Raw genomic sequence first — 11,909 nt, forward strand, 5'->3', positions numbered from 1 at the left:
TCAGTCTTATAGGCTGAGTTATGGGCACTGCATTTTAGCAATAGGACTCTATACATTAAGTGAAATTCTATGACTCTGGAAGTCAGTATGGAGGAGAGGGTAGAGGGTATAGTTAGGGATCTCAGTCTTAAAGGCTGAGTTATGGGCACTGCATTTTAGCACTCAATCAATGAAGATTGGAATTTCTCTAGGCAGAAGTGGGCTAGGGATAGGTCTGAAAGAATCTGGGCCTGGGGCTAGGATTGGGCTGGGGCACGGCTGGGCTGAACTGGGTTGGTTGGGTGGGGCAGGGCTGGGGGCTAGGGCTGGGGGCTAGGGCTGGGGCTGGGGCTGGGGCTGGGGCTGGGGCTGGGGCTGGGGCTGGGGCTGGGGCTGGGGCTGGGGCTGGGGCAGGGGCAGGGGCAGGGGCTGGGGCAGCAATAACAGCAGCAGCAGTATTTGCTGAGTCTGAGGAGAATCTAGATGCCATAAAGGCAAGAAAACACGGAAAGTTGCAAATGTAGGCCTTAATATTACTATTAGTGCTCTGCGTCCTCTATCAGACTTACTGTTATAATAGTAATATTGAAGGCTCTTGCTGACAAGTAAAGCCATTAGCATAGAGCCTCAAATGCTCCTGATATCCAGTCATGATGTTAACTTTACATTAAGAGTATCTGTGTCATTAAGACTCAAAAATTAAGAGTAGTTCAGTAGATGAGTTTGAAAAAAAGTACATTTAAGTGCCAAGTAATTTGAGTAGCATCTGCCAAAAAAATTATTGAAAACTTTAAGGACTCCAAAGTAACAATTTGCTAAAGGTAATTAAGATGAATTCTACACGTAAGCAAAGCTCCTAACTACATTTTTAAAACAATCACTTCAGTTTTAAATTCAAACACTAGCAAAGCACACTATCAGACTTGTCTTTGGCACCCATAATATTCATTGAAATAAAAATCCAACCCCAGCAGTAGTCATGGGGTAGATTCTGGAAGAAGGTAGGGTTCTACCTCTTGACCAGTGATTTGTGATCCACTATGACTCTGGCCAAAGTCACGATTATACCCACAGTGGGCTTAGAGAACCGCTTGAGATCACAGTGCTGGCTAAATCAGAGACCAAGGAGTAAATAGACTAGTCTTAGGCCACTGAACAATACAAAGGAACGGGCTGAGACTTAATTTGCACCGCCATGTATAGAGCACTGTAAGAGACTATGAACGCAAGCGGATGGGTCAAAAATGTCCTTGAAATGGCTTTAGATATTTTTCTTTCTTTTAATAGGTGAGGTTTCAATGATTCACATCGACCTCAGGAACCTGCAGCCTCGGTCTCTCGAATCTCGAATCGGATCAGACGTCATTCAACACTTCAATGTTAGAATTGCAAGCATGCGCTCTCCCGACCCGGGCAGGCACTTCGAAAAAACGATGACTAAAGACACACGTGAAGTACCAAGCGAACTCACGTCCTTACGGGACAGTGAGTCATCACAGTCTAATTCCACCCTGGCCACCAAGCAATAATGCACATTTCTAACTGGTTAAATCAAGCAAACACCAACACTTTCACACTTGTGCCCATTTCTGACGAGGTACGTCAAGTGGCAACCAACACTTCCACCTAGTCTTGCCTCAGCTTCGAGTGGCACAAGGTTGGACCAACCACGCCCTACCATAATGCACCAAGTGTACCCTCGGGCAAAGCCCGCCAAGTAGCTAAAGCCCGCCAAAAATTCACTGAAAGAAACCACTAGAGGGCAGGTCACATGACTTCCGCCATCTTAGACACACTCAAGAGCATGTGCCACCTCTCCAGGCTAACTCAGACATGAAGCTGACATGTGAAACACAAAGCCCTTTGCGTTATACCGCAGCAAGAACTTAAGCCGCCATCTTTTCCTGTACGACCTAAATGTCCTATATCCATTGCTACACGCCAGAACAAAGGTTGGGCTGTCGAGCCTCGGGTGGAGCCCCCGAGCCGCCATTTTACAGACTTCTAAGCAGCCCTTACAGCCAAGGGGGACCCCGCTAGGGGTCCCTATGCACACATACCCTGAGCTATCCCCACACCCACGCTGAGCCCTATTCCCTAGTCCTCTGCGGCTTTCGCGCAACACCGCACACGCATACAAGCGCTCCTTGGCTTTCTACATCCGGCTAGCACAACCCCGCAAATCCTACCACAAATCAAGCTGAATCCCACAACCCCACACATATAAAGAAAGCCTTTAGCTAGCACAGCGCACTTGGTTGCTTCTATCCAGTCCTCTGTGCTCCACGGCGTCCTAATTCTTGGCGTAACTGGCTCGAGAATAGCCGTATCACGCAGAATCCGTAATGGCGGACGCGGGCTCTCCACGCCCTGAACACCCACTCAGCTTAAGAGCAAAGTCGTTTTTCTAAGCCATAGGTTCACTCACACAACACCAAACGATCAGCAGCAACAGTACACGCAAATAAGAGGCATAGATATTCCAGGCAGTGCAATAACTCACAAAACCATATTTCCATCCACCAAGCGCCCCGTTGGGCCGTGAAAAAAAAAATTTAAAGCAGGTATCCACAGCCCCGATGGGCAAAAGAAAAAGAAAAAAAAATAATAACAGCAGGTATCCGAGGCCCCGTTGGGCATGGGAAAAAAAAGACTAAACGCAGGTATCCGAGGTCCCGATGGACCAAGAAAGAAGGGGGTTTTTTGGACAAAAAGCAGGTATCCATGGCCCCGATGGGCTAAAGAGAAGAAAAAAAGAATAAAAGCAGGTATCCACAGCCCAGATGGGCAAGTTTAGGGAAAAAATAAGAAGAAAAAAAGAAATAAAAGGCAGGTAAGTATCCAAAGCCCCGTTGGGCATGGAATGGCGGGGAGGACACACAGGTATCCGTGGCCCCGATGGGCAAGAATATATAAACAATAAAAGAAAGGTAAGTCCACCATACACACAGAGTTGTCAACCAAAAGGCACAACAAAGAAATATTCCTTAAAAATGAAAAATTGACTGAAAATATTACAAATATCAAAAAGTATGGAGGACATATCAAAAAAAAAAAAAAAAAAAGCCTTACCAGAGCATATCAAAACGTCAAAAATCTTGTGGAATTTTGATATGTTTTCTTAAATAAGCCATAAGGCATGGTGGTAGGGGAACTAAAAATGTTCCCCCAAAGCCCCTTAGATGGAGAGAAACCACGGAAGAACCGCACATCCACGGGAAACGAGCAAACATGGCTGCAGCAAGCCGTTGCTCGCCTTTAACTGATCGCGGCGCTGAAGGCGGAGAGACCAGAAGAGGAGTGGCCACAAAGATTGCAAGTCTGACATCTTATTGGACCTTTAGGTCCAACTATATTGTAAAAAATTAAAATGAATAAAGATGGAGGTACGTAAGCTCAGTGACATGACGCGTGGATTTCATTATTTTGCGTGATAATGAGGGATTATCCTCTATTTTACAGCTAAAAACATTTATTTGGAACTTACACATAAACGTTAAATAATGTACATTAGGTCACACACCATGTCTATGCAAAATTTCAATATATCTTCTACTCCGCGTTTTGGACACTAGAAGTTCTTCTGCATTAGTTGGCTACCTCAGATGAAGAAAGGAAAGGGTAGAAATGCCTCACAAAATGGCTCCTTGGTTCCTAAATTATCAGAGTATTAGTTGAGACCTATTTGGTGGGCTTATGCTCATAGTTTTGGGTCTTGGACATTTTAGTCTTTCTCTGGGAACCTGGTGACTCCACACCTTGGGACAAAAATGCACTGAAGAACGTTACTCGCTAGCAGTAATGGAAAATAATTCCTAAATGCCAAAGCAAAGCCTGAGGGAATAATAGCTCATTGGTATCGTACTTGCCCCAGAGAAACTGCTAACTTAAAAGAACTGTCCAATTTTGTTAACTGTCAAACAATGAATAACCACATGAAAGAGATCAGACACCACTGGGTATTAGAAAATCAAAGGATATTGTTGTTTCGTTGATTCACACTGACAAATAATTCACAGTCTATTCTAAATTCCCTTTTGGCGTCCCATGAATAATAAAGGACACAAAATTGTTTTGCTTATGGACTATCAAAGTACCAGCAATTCACTAATCTTACTATTGAGGTGGTTCAGGTTGGGATGGAAAAATCCCTGCTACAAAATAAGGAAACTGTTTCAACAAATGAAAAAGAAATTAACAAGTATATAAATGATGGACACAGACTGAATAAACCAGCAGGTGGCGGCATGAATCTTTCCAAGACACCTGAAGCCAAACTTGGCGTGCAGAAGGATTGAATTGAAAAGTAAAGGTTACTTTGTCTAACTTTAGTTGACAGAGCGATCAGGATCAAAGTAACAGGCAGATGGGAGCCCTCCAAAAGCACCACCAGTGAGAAGTCCAATAGGGACATATGGGAAGAAAGACCCAAGGAAGGGCTCTTCACAGCTAAGAACATCTGTCTCCACAATGTATATGGCTTTGTATAAGAGAACTTCTAAATGAGCTGTGCAAAGAGCTTAGAACATGTGAGGTACTGGTCACAGATTATGCAATCCAGTGTATCATTTTGTGGGGCTGTTAGAAAGAATTATCAAATAAAAGAGTTGAATTTAGTCTCTGTGTTTTACTCAGTCCCAATTCTTGCAAATCTCATCCTATCTCACACATCAAGGTATGACAGAGTCTTATCGAAAGAAAGCATGAAGGGATATGTGCTAAAACTCAGTTACTGGGCTGGAGAGATGGCTTAGCAGTTAGGAGTGCTAACTGCTCTTCCAGAGGTCCTGAGTTCAATTCCTAGCTGCTTCATAGTGGCTCACAGTCATCTGTAATGAGATCTGATATTTAACCTCTTCGGATTTGTCTGAACAGCGACCAACGGTGTACTCACATTAAGTAAATATTTTTCTAAAAAAACACCTCAGTTCCTGTACACTTAACTAGGTAGTTCATTGCGTATTCTTTGTTTGGTTGGTTTTTGGTTTTTCAAGACAGGTTTCTCTGTATTGCCCTAGCTGTCCTTGAACTCACTCTATAGACCAGGCTGGCCTCGAAGTCAGAAATCCACCTGCCTCTCTGTATAGCCCTTGCTGTCCTTGAACTCACTCTGTAGACTAGGCTGGCCTCGAAGTCAGAAATCCACCTGCCTCTGCCTCCCAAGTGCTAGGATTAAAGGTGTGTGCCACGACGCCCGGCTCATTGCATATTCTTAACATTAAGATTAAAAATGCTCCTGGGGTAAAATAGTAATGTTGAGGAATTCTCCATGCAAATTTGAAGAGGAGAAGGAGGAAGAACAAGATGATGATGATAATGGTTCAAGAAACAAGTGACAGGACCACTACAAAGCAGCAAGAAACAGAAACGGGAGTTAAATAGTCTTCCAATGTGCAGAGTAAGAGACTTACAACACTTGCTAGACGAGTTGTCTTCATCAAGCCCTTAAACACCATCCAGACACAACAGGAAAGGTTTCGTTTTGTTTTTAAGAGAATGAATGTGGAGTTGGATGGGTGGGAAAGAGTTGGAGGAAGGAAAAAGTATGAACAAGGGTTTTTGTTTTTTAAGGAAGAGATGTTCAATGACACTGTGAACAGAAAGTTGGAGCCACAAGTATAGGTAGATCAGCCATGCACGGTAATCACAGGTCTCTCCAGGAAATCTACATTTCTTGAAATTCTAAAGTATATTGGGAGATGGTTTGATCTGGTATAAAACGGTTGAAGAAAACACTCCCAAGTTCTTGAATCTACATAATATTGTCTCAATTGCATCAAAAACCAATCTATGGATTTAGCGCTATACTCATCAAAATTCTAATGACATTCGACATTCACATAGTTTTAAAACAAAATCAATTATGTGACATGGTAAGTAACTCATGCCTATGAACCCTTGGGAGTTAGAAGAAGGTAGATTAGAAATAGTCACATAAAGAATTGGAGACCAGATTGAGCTACATGACACAAAGCTTCAAATGAATGAACAGGTTGCACCACAGCATCAACATGCTCATAGTGATCAATTATGGTGCTTAAGACATGGTTCAGAAGAAAAATTTCCCAACCTAAAGAGATGCCACCCTTTCCCTTGCCTGGCAGCATGGAGGCCGAATGATGCCTGGAGTTACTATAAAAGATGTTAACCAACAGGTTCGTCAGAGCTCTGACAGCCTTTCTCAAAAAGTCTAGGAGGCTGAAAGTCTCTGAATGTGTGGACACAGTCAAGGTGGCCAAACATAAAGAGCTTGTCTCATATGATGAGAACAGGTTGTACTCACGAGATGCTTCCATGCTTCCACAACTCGGCACCTGTACCTCCGCGGTGATGCAGGGCTTGGTTCCATGAGCAAGATCCAGAGAGGATGGCAGAGAAACAGTGTTAGGCCCAGCCACTTAAGCAGAGGCTTAAAGTGTGACCTGCCAGGTCCTCCAAGCCCTGGACGGCCTGAAAATGGTGGAAAAGGGCGGAGATGGGGGCTACAAGCTAACACCTCAGGGACAGAGCCATTTTGACAGAATCGCTGAACAGATAGCAGCTGCCAACAAGAAGCATTACAACGAAGAATACTGGGTTAATAAATTGCCTCATCCATCAAAAAAGAAAAGAATAAAGAGAAACTTATAAACATACAAGAAGCTTATAGAATACCAATTATAAGCAAAACAAAATCCTCCCAGCACAATAATCAAAGTTAAATACAAATAATGTGTTTGGCAAAATGTAGTGATCCATTCCTCTAATACAAGCACTTGGGAGGCAAAGTGACTGGATGAATCTCAGAGGTGTGTGAGCTGAATGTGGGCTTCTGCTGTAGCGGCAAGTGTTCTTAGCAGCTAAGCCATCTCTATGGCTTCTTTTATTTTTGTTTTATTTTATTCCAAGGACTGTTTAAGCTGACCTGGAAATCACTATGTAGACCAGACTAGCCTTGAATTTATGGTGAACTTCCTGCCTACAAAGTGTTGTGGTTACAAGCATGTTCCACCGGTCACAGATACAAGTTCATTATATAGAAATAAGTAAATAAATACATAGATGCTGTATCTGTTCTTCCACTTGCCACATCAGTTTTTTTCCCCCTCTCAACTCATACTCCAGATGACTGTGTTACAGTCTTGACACAGCAGCAGGCAATGCAAGTTGATGGTCACAATAATGCAACCTTAGAAATCCTCAGAACCGCAGAGTTCTCTCTAGTTATATATTGTTGTGATTCTTGATTTATACTACAGAAAACGTAAGAATGCTTATTGAATGAGATGAAGGAAAGATATGAGTGGGTATTAAGAGGGGCATGGACTGAAGTCCAGCAGTAGTAGTTATATATCTGATTTTCTTTGACGTTTCCATTATTTAAGGGAAGTATTTTATAACCAAGGTTGAGAGAGCAAAGAAAACATTTGTTTTTCTTCCCATTCTGCCCTTGCTTTTTCCATTTTTGCATGTATATGCATTTTGTCCACAGATGTGGATACACATGTGTATAGGTCCATATGTATATGTGTGTGCATATATAGGCCTAAGTTTAATGTCCTCAATCATTCTTCTACCTTGTTTACTGAGGCAAGATCTCAGCCAAACCAAGAGCTCACTGATATGGCTCCTCTTGTTAGCCAATTTGCTCTGGGGAACCCTGTTTCAGCCATTCTTAGCTGCAATGATAGGAGGGCTTCTCATTGGTTCACGCCTTTGAACTCTTTTCTTTGTACTCTGGTCCTCATGCTTTTATAGCAAACACTTAACCTCTGAGCCATCTCCTTAGATCCCCACTACATCATTGAAAAGTATTGAATTTTTAAGGTTTATTTTTATTTATTTATTTATTTATTTATTTTTTGGTTTTTCGAGACAGGGTTTCTCTGCATAGCCCTGGCTGTCCTGGAACTCACTCTGTAGGCCAGGCTGGCCTCGAACTCAGAAATCCGCCTGTCTCTGCCTCCCAAGTGCTGGGATTAAAGGCATGCACCACCACCCTCGGCTTAAGGTTTATTTCTGATTTTATTTATGTATATGGTCTGTGTGTGACCCCAAAGACCAGAAGAGAGGATCAAAGTCCCTGGAGCTGAAGTTATAGGTGGCTGTCAACTGCCTGATGGTGCTGAGAACCAAACTTGAATTTTCTGAAAGAGCAGCAAATGTTTGTAAGCACTGAGGCATGTCTCTAGTCCCACAAGGTTTGTTTGCTTGTTTTATTTAAACGACGTTATAAGCTCCTCTGAGGGTACTGGTGAGGTTGCAATATGAAATGTGATTAAGATAAACCCATGGAATCTGAGCAGCGGAGGTACACACCTTTAATCCCAGCACTTGGGAGTTCGAGGCAGTTGGATCTCTGAGTTTTAGGCCAGCGTAGTCTACAGAGGCAGTTCCAGTATAGTCAAGGCCACAGAGAAACCTTGCCTTGAAAACAAACACAAACAAACAGAAAGAGTAGATAATAATACATTTGGGGGGTTGGAGAGATGCCTCAAAAGTTAAGAGGATTGGCTGCTTTTCCAGACTATCCAGGTTCAATATCCTGCACCCACATGGCAACTTACAACTGTTCAATTCCAGGGGTTCTGTCACCCTCACACAGACATACCTACAGACACCCATACATAAGAAAACAAAATAAATCTAAAAATAAAGATAAAACCATGGATCAAAAATTTAAAAATCTATCAGCCAGCTGTGCTGCCACAGGGGACCATGTTAATGTGAATAGCCTGGTTTGCCATTTGAGGCCATGTTAATGTCCTTCATTTGTGCTGCTGCAGAGGGCCCGTGTTGGGGCCAATGGTCCTGCTACAGCCAGGGGCAGCGGCAAGCGTGGGGGTGAGAAGGGATGATCATGATGATGTCCATCACTGTTGCTGCCCTTGAGGGCCATGATGGTGTCCATGGCTTATGCTGCGTCACTGAGGCGTTTTGATGTTTGTGGTCTGTATTGCCACAGGAGACCATGTGGATGTCCATGGTCTATAACGTCACCAGGAACCAGGTGACAGAAATACATAATCTGTTCTGTTGACTGTAAAGGTCATGAAAGCTACTTTTGCAGCGGTATTGATGACTGCAGACTCACAGTTAAGAGAGACCCGTACTGCACTCTCCCCGAAAGCAACAGCCTAGACAGAAAGACATTGAAGAGATCTCTTAAAAATGTGATAAGGATGTTGGAGTATAGCTCTCTACAACTGATGGCTTTCAGTAAGAATGGAGGTAGAGAAGGACTCAATTTTCTTTAAAGAGCAAGCCACTGGCAGTTTGACTTCACGAGCTAATGTTTTATACAACGTGGAGTAACTTAGAGTAGCATAACCTGATGACAAAGGTGGTTAAGTGATAAGAGCCATAGAAGGGTTCAAGACCCTGTTCCTATCACTGGAGTATTGATTTGAGATTTAAACTAAAAATAGGAGAGACGTTTCAATAGAGAACAAGGAGTACTCATAATAAGTAATTTTTGCTTTTTCCCCTGCCTCTGCCAACTTGCGCGGAGGCGGAAGCTTGGGTGCGTTCAAGATTCGGCATCACCCGTAATCCCCCCGCCATGGCCGAGGAAGGCATAGATGCTGGAGGTGTAATGGACGTCGACACTGCTCTACAAGAGGTGCTGAAGACTGCCCTCATCCACGATGGCCTAGCACGTGGCATACGCGTGATGAGCCTATAGATTTCAAGCTGGTGGAGGCACTTTGTGCTGAGCACCAAATTAACCTGATAAAAGTTGATGACATCAAGAAACTAGGGAAACGGGTAGACCTCTGAAAAATCGATCGAGCAGGGAAACCAAGGAAGGTGGTTGGTTGCAGTTGCATAGTGGTCAAGGACTATGGCAACAAAAAAAAATTTCAGGCCAAGGATGTCATCGAAGAATACTTCAAATGCAATAAATAAATAAATTTTGGCTCGTTAAAAAAAAAGAAGTAATTTTCTTCAAGGTGTAGTCTGATTAATTATTGTGTCATGTGGTACTACAAAATAGCCCAGAGAAACTCTCATTTTGACTGGCCATGGTAGCACATGCCTATAATCCCAGCAGAAGAACTGCTTTGAGCTTGAGACCATACTGTGTCTTGAGAGAGTTCTTGTCTTTTAAAAGGGTGGCTCATGTTTGAAGCATAAGCTGGTTACTTTTGCCTTGTACCATGGATAACTGCCCTCACAGGGAGGAAGGTCTGTCCTGGGAGGTTTTGCTCTTGGAGTTCAAGATGACTAAGGACGAATGAAATAATTTAGGAAGACACCCCATTTGTTATTATCACGCCTATGCACAGTCAAGCAGGGGTTTGAGATGAAGGGAAAGACAGACTCAAAATGAAGGCAGAGATTCAAGTCTTTAATCCTGTGGTTGGTTACCTTGGGAAGCCAAGTAGGCCATCAAGAATACCTTTAGCAAAAACACTTTCTAAAAACCTGTTCTGACAGGACATTTCTAAACAACAGTGCAACTTAAATTGTAAGAAACCATGTGTTGTCTCCTATGTTTCATATACAGCCTCATGGTTTGCTTTGGCTTTGCTTCCTACCCCTCTTTCTCATGTAAATCAGGCTGATCTGGAACTTTCTGTGTTGCTGAAGATGAACTCAACTCCCGATGCTCCTTCCTTTCTCAAATTCTGGAATTTTAGGCAAGCACCACCTTGCTCAGCTTTTCTTTGATTTTCATTTAGAATAGTAAAGAATAGTTTTATTTAATCCCACCGTTTAGTAGACAGAGGCAGGAAGGTTTCTGATTCCCAGTCCGGTCTGCAGAGCAAGCTTGGGCTTGCTACAACCAAGGCTACACAGAGAAACTATCTCGAGACACCAATGAAGAAAGAGAGAAAGAAAAACATTTTTGGGGGGTATTGGCAATGTGGCTCAGTGGTAGAACTATGAGCTTAGCATGTAAGTCATGGATTCAATCCTTAGTAACACACACACACACACACACACACACACACACACACACGGGCTGAGTCTTGACTGCAAGATGGCTCATCTGATAAGGAGCTTGCCTCAAAGCCTGAGCTCAATTCAATCCTTGGAAACTATGTGGTGGACACATCCATACACATTCTCTCTCTCTCTCTCTCTCTCTCTCTCTCTCTATATATATATATATATATATATATATATATATATATGCTCAATTGAACAGCCTGCCATAGTTAGTTCTCTCCTTATGTACACATATGCATTTTTGTGTGTGTAGAGAGAAGTATGCATTTGTGTTTAGCGGGGGTGAGGGGGGTAGCTTCCCCTGGAATTAGAGGAAGTTGTGAGCTCCCCACCCCCACATGGTTGCAGGGACTGAACTTGCATCCTTTGCCAAGAGCAGTTAACCACTGAGCATTCGCTCCTGCCCCTGTGCCTCGTGGTGCAATAGGTAAAATGAGATTTTTTTTTTGCTTTCTTTTTTAAATGGAACTTTTGTTCTCTGCCTTTATCGATAACTCAGGATCCCTTTGTAACTTGTGTAGTAACCAGTATTGGTGTGAACATCCAAAAGCCCAAGGAGTTACTGTCAGCTTCGGCCCCGTGAGGTGTTCAATAGGAATAGGACAAGGTATAACGCTGTCTTTATCAAAAACTAGGGGACATTCCCAGGCCTCTGGTTTACTTTGCCACCTACCCTCTGTGACATGTGGATTGCAACTATAGCAGCTACAGCAATGCTGGCAGCTAAAAACATAGAAGGGTCTCTGAAAGAGCAAAACACAAGCCGGGACTTCTACAGAAACAAAAAGAAAAAGGAATTCCGGGGGGGTGGCAAGAGAACAAATTAAAGACGGACAAGAAACGCGGGAGCATGTGAAAGAAGCTAACAGGCAGCCGTGAGGGGAACCGCAAACACGCAGTCATCTGTGGAAGCGACCGCTTACAGTCCCGGTCACGTTGCTGGAGCAGCCATTTAGGGACAGCCTGAAAGCGCGGCGCAGGGACTGCTCGGCTGT

The 11,909-nt window shown here is 43.3% G+C and overlaps 2 pseudogenes across 1 annotated transcript; both read left to right on the forward strand.

The window, feature by feature from the left end:
- Positions 1-6,098: 6,098 nt before the first annotated feature.
- On the forward strand, positions 6,099-6,620 carry LOC110314438 (annotated as a pseudogene).
- Positions 6,621-9,275: 2,655 nt separating this feature from the next.
- Positions 9,276-9,980, forward strand: LOC110314057 (annotated as a pseudogene). The gene has a single exon (XR_003843044.1). The product of XR_003843044.1 is annotated as a 40S ribosomal protein S12 pseudogene (transcript).
- The last annotated feature ends 1,929 nt before the right edge of the window (positions 9,981-11,909 follow it).

The sequence above is a fragment of the Mus pahari genome, chromosome X, assembly GCF_900095145.1.
Source record: "Mus pahari chromosome X, PAHARI_EIJ_v1.1, whole genome shotgun sequence".
In the NCBI taxonomy this organism is placed as follows: Eukaryota; Metazoa; Chordata; class Mammalia; order Rodentia; family Muridae; genus Mus; species Mus pahari.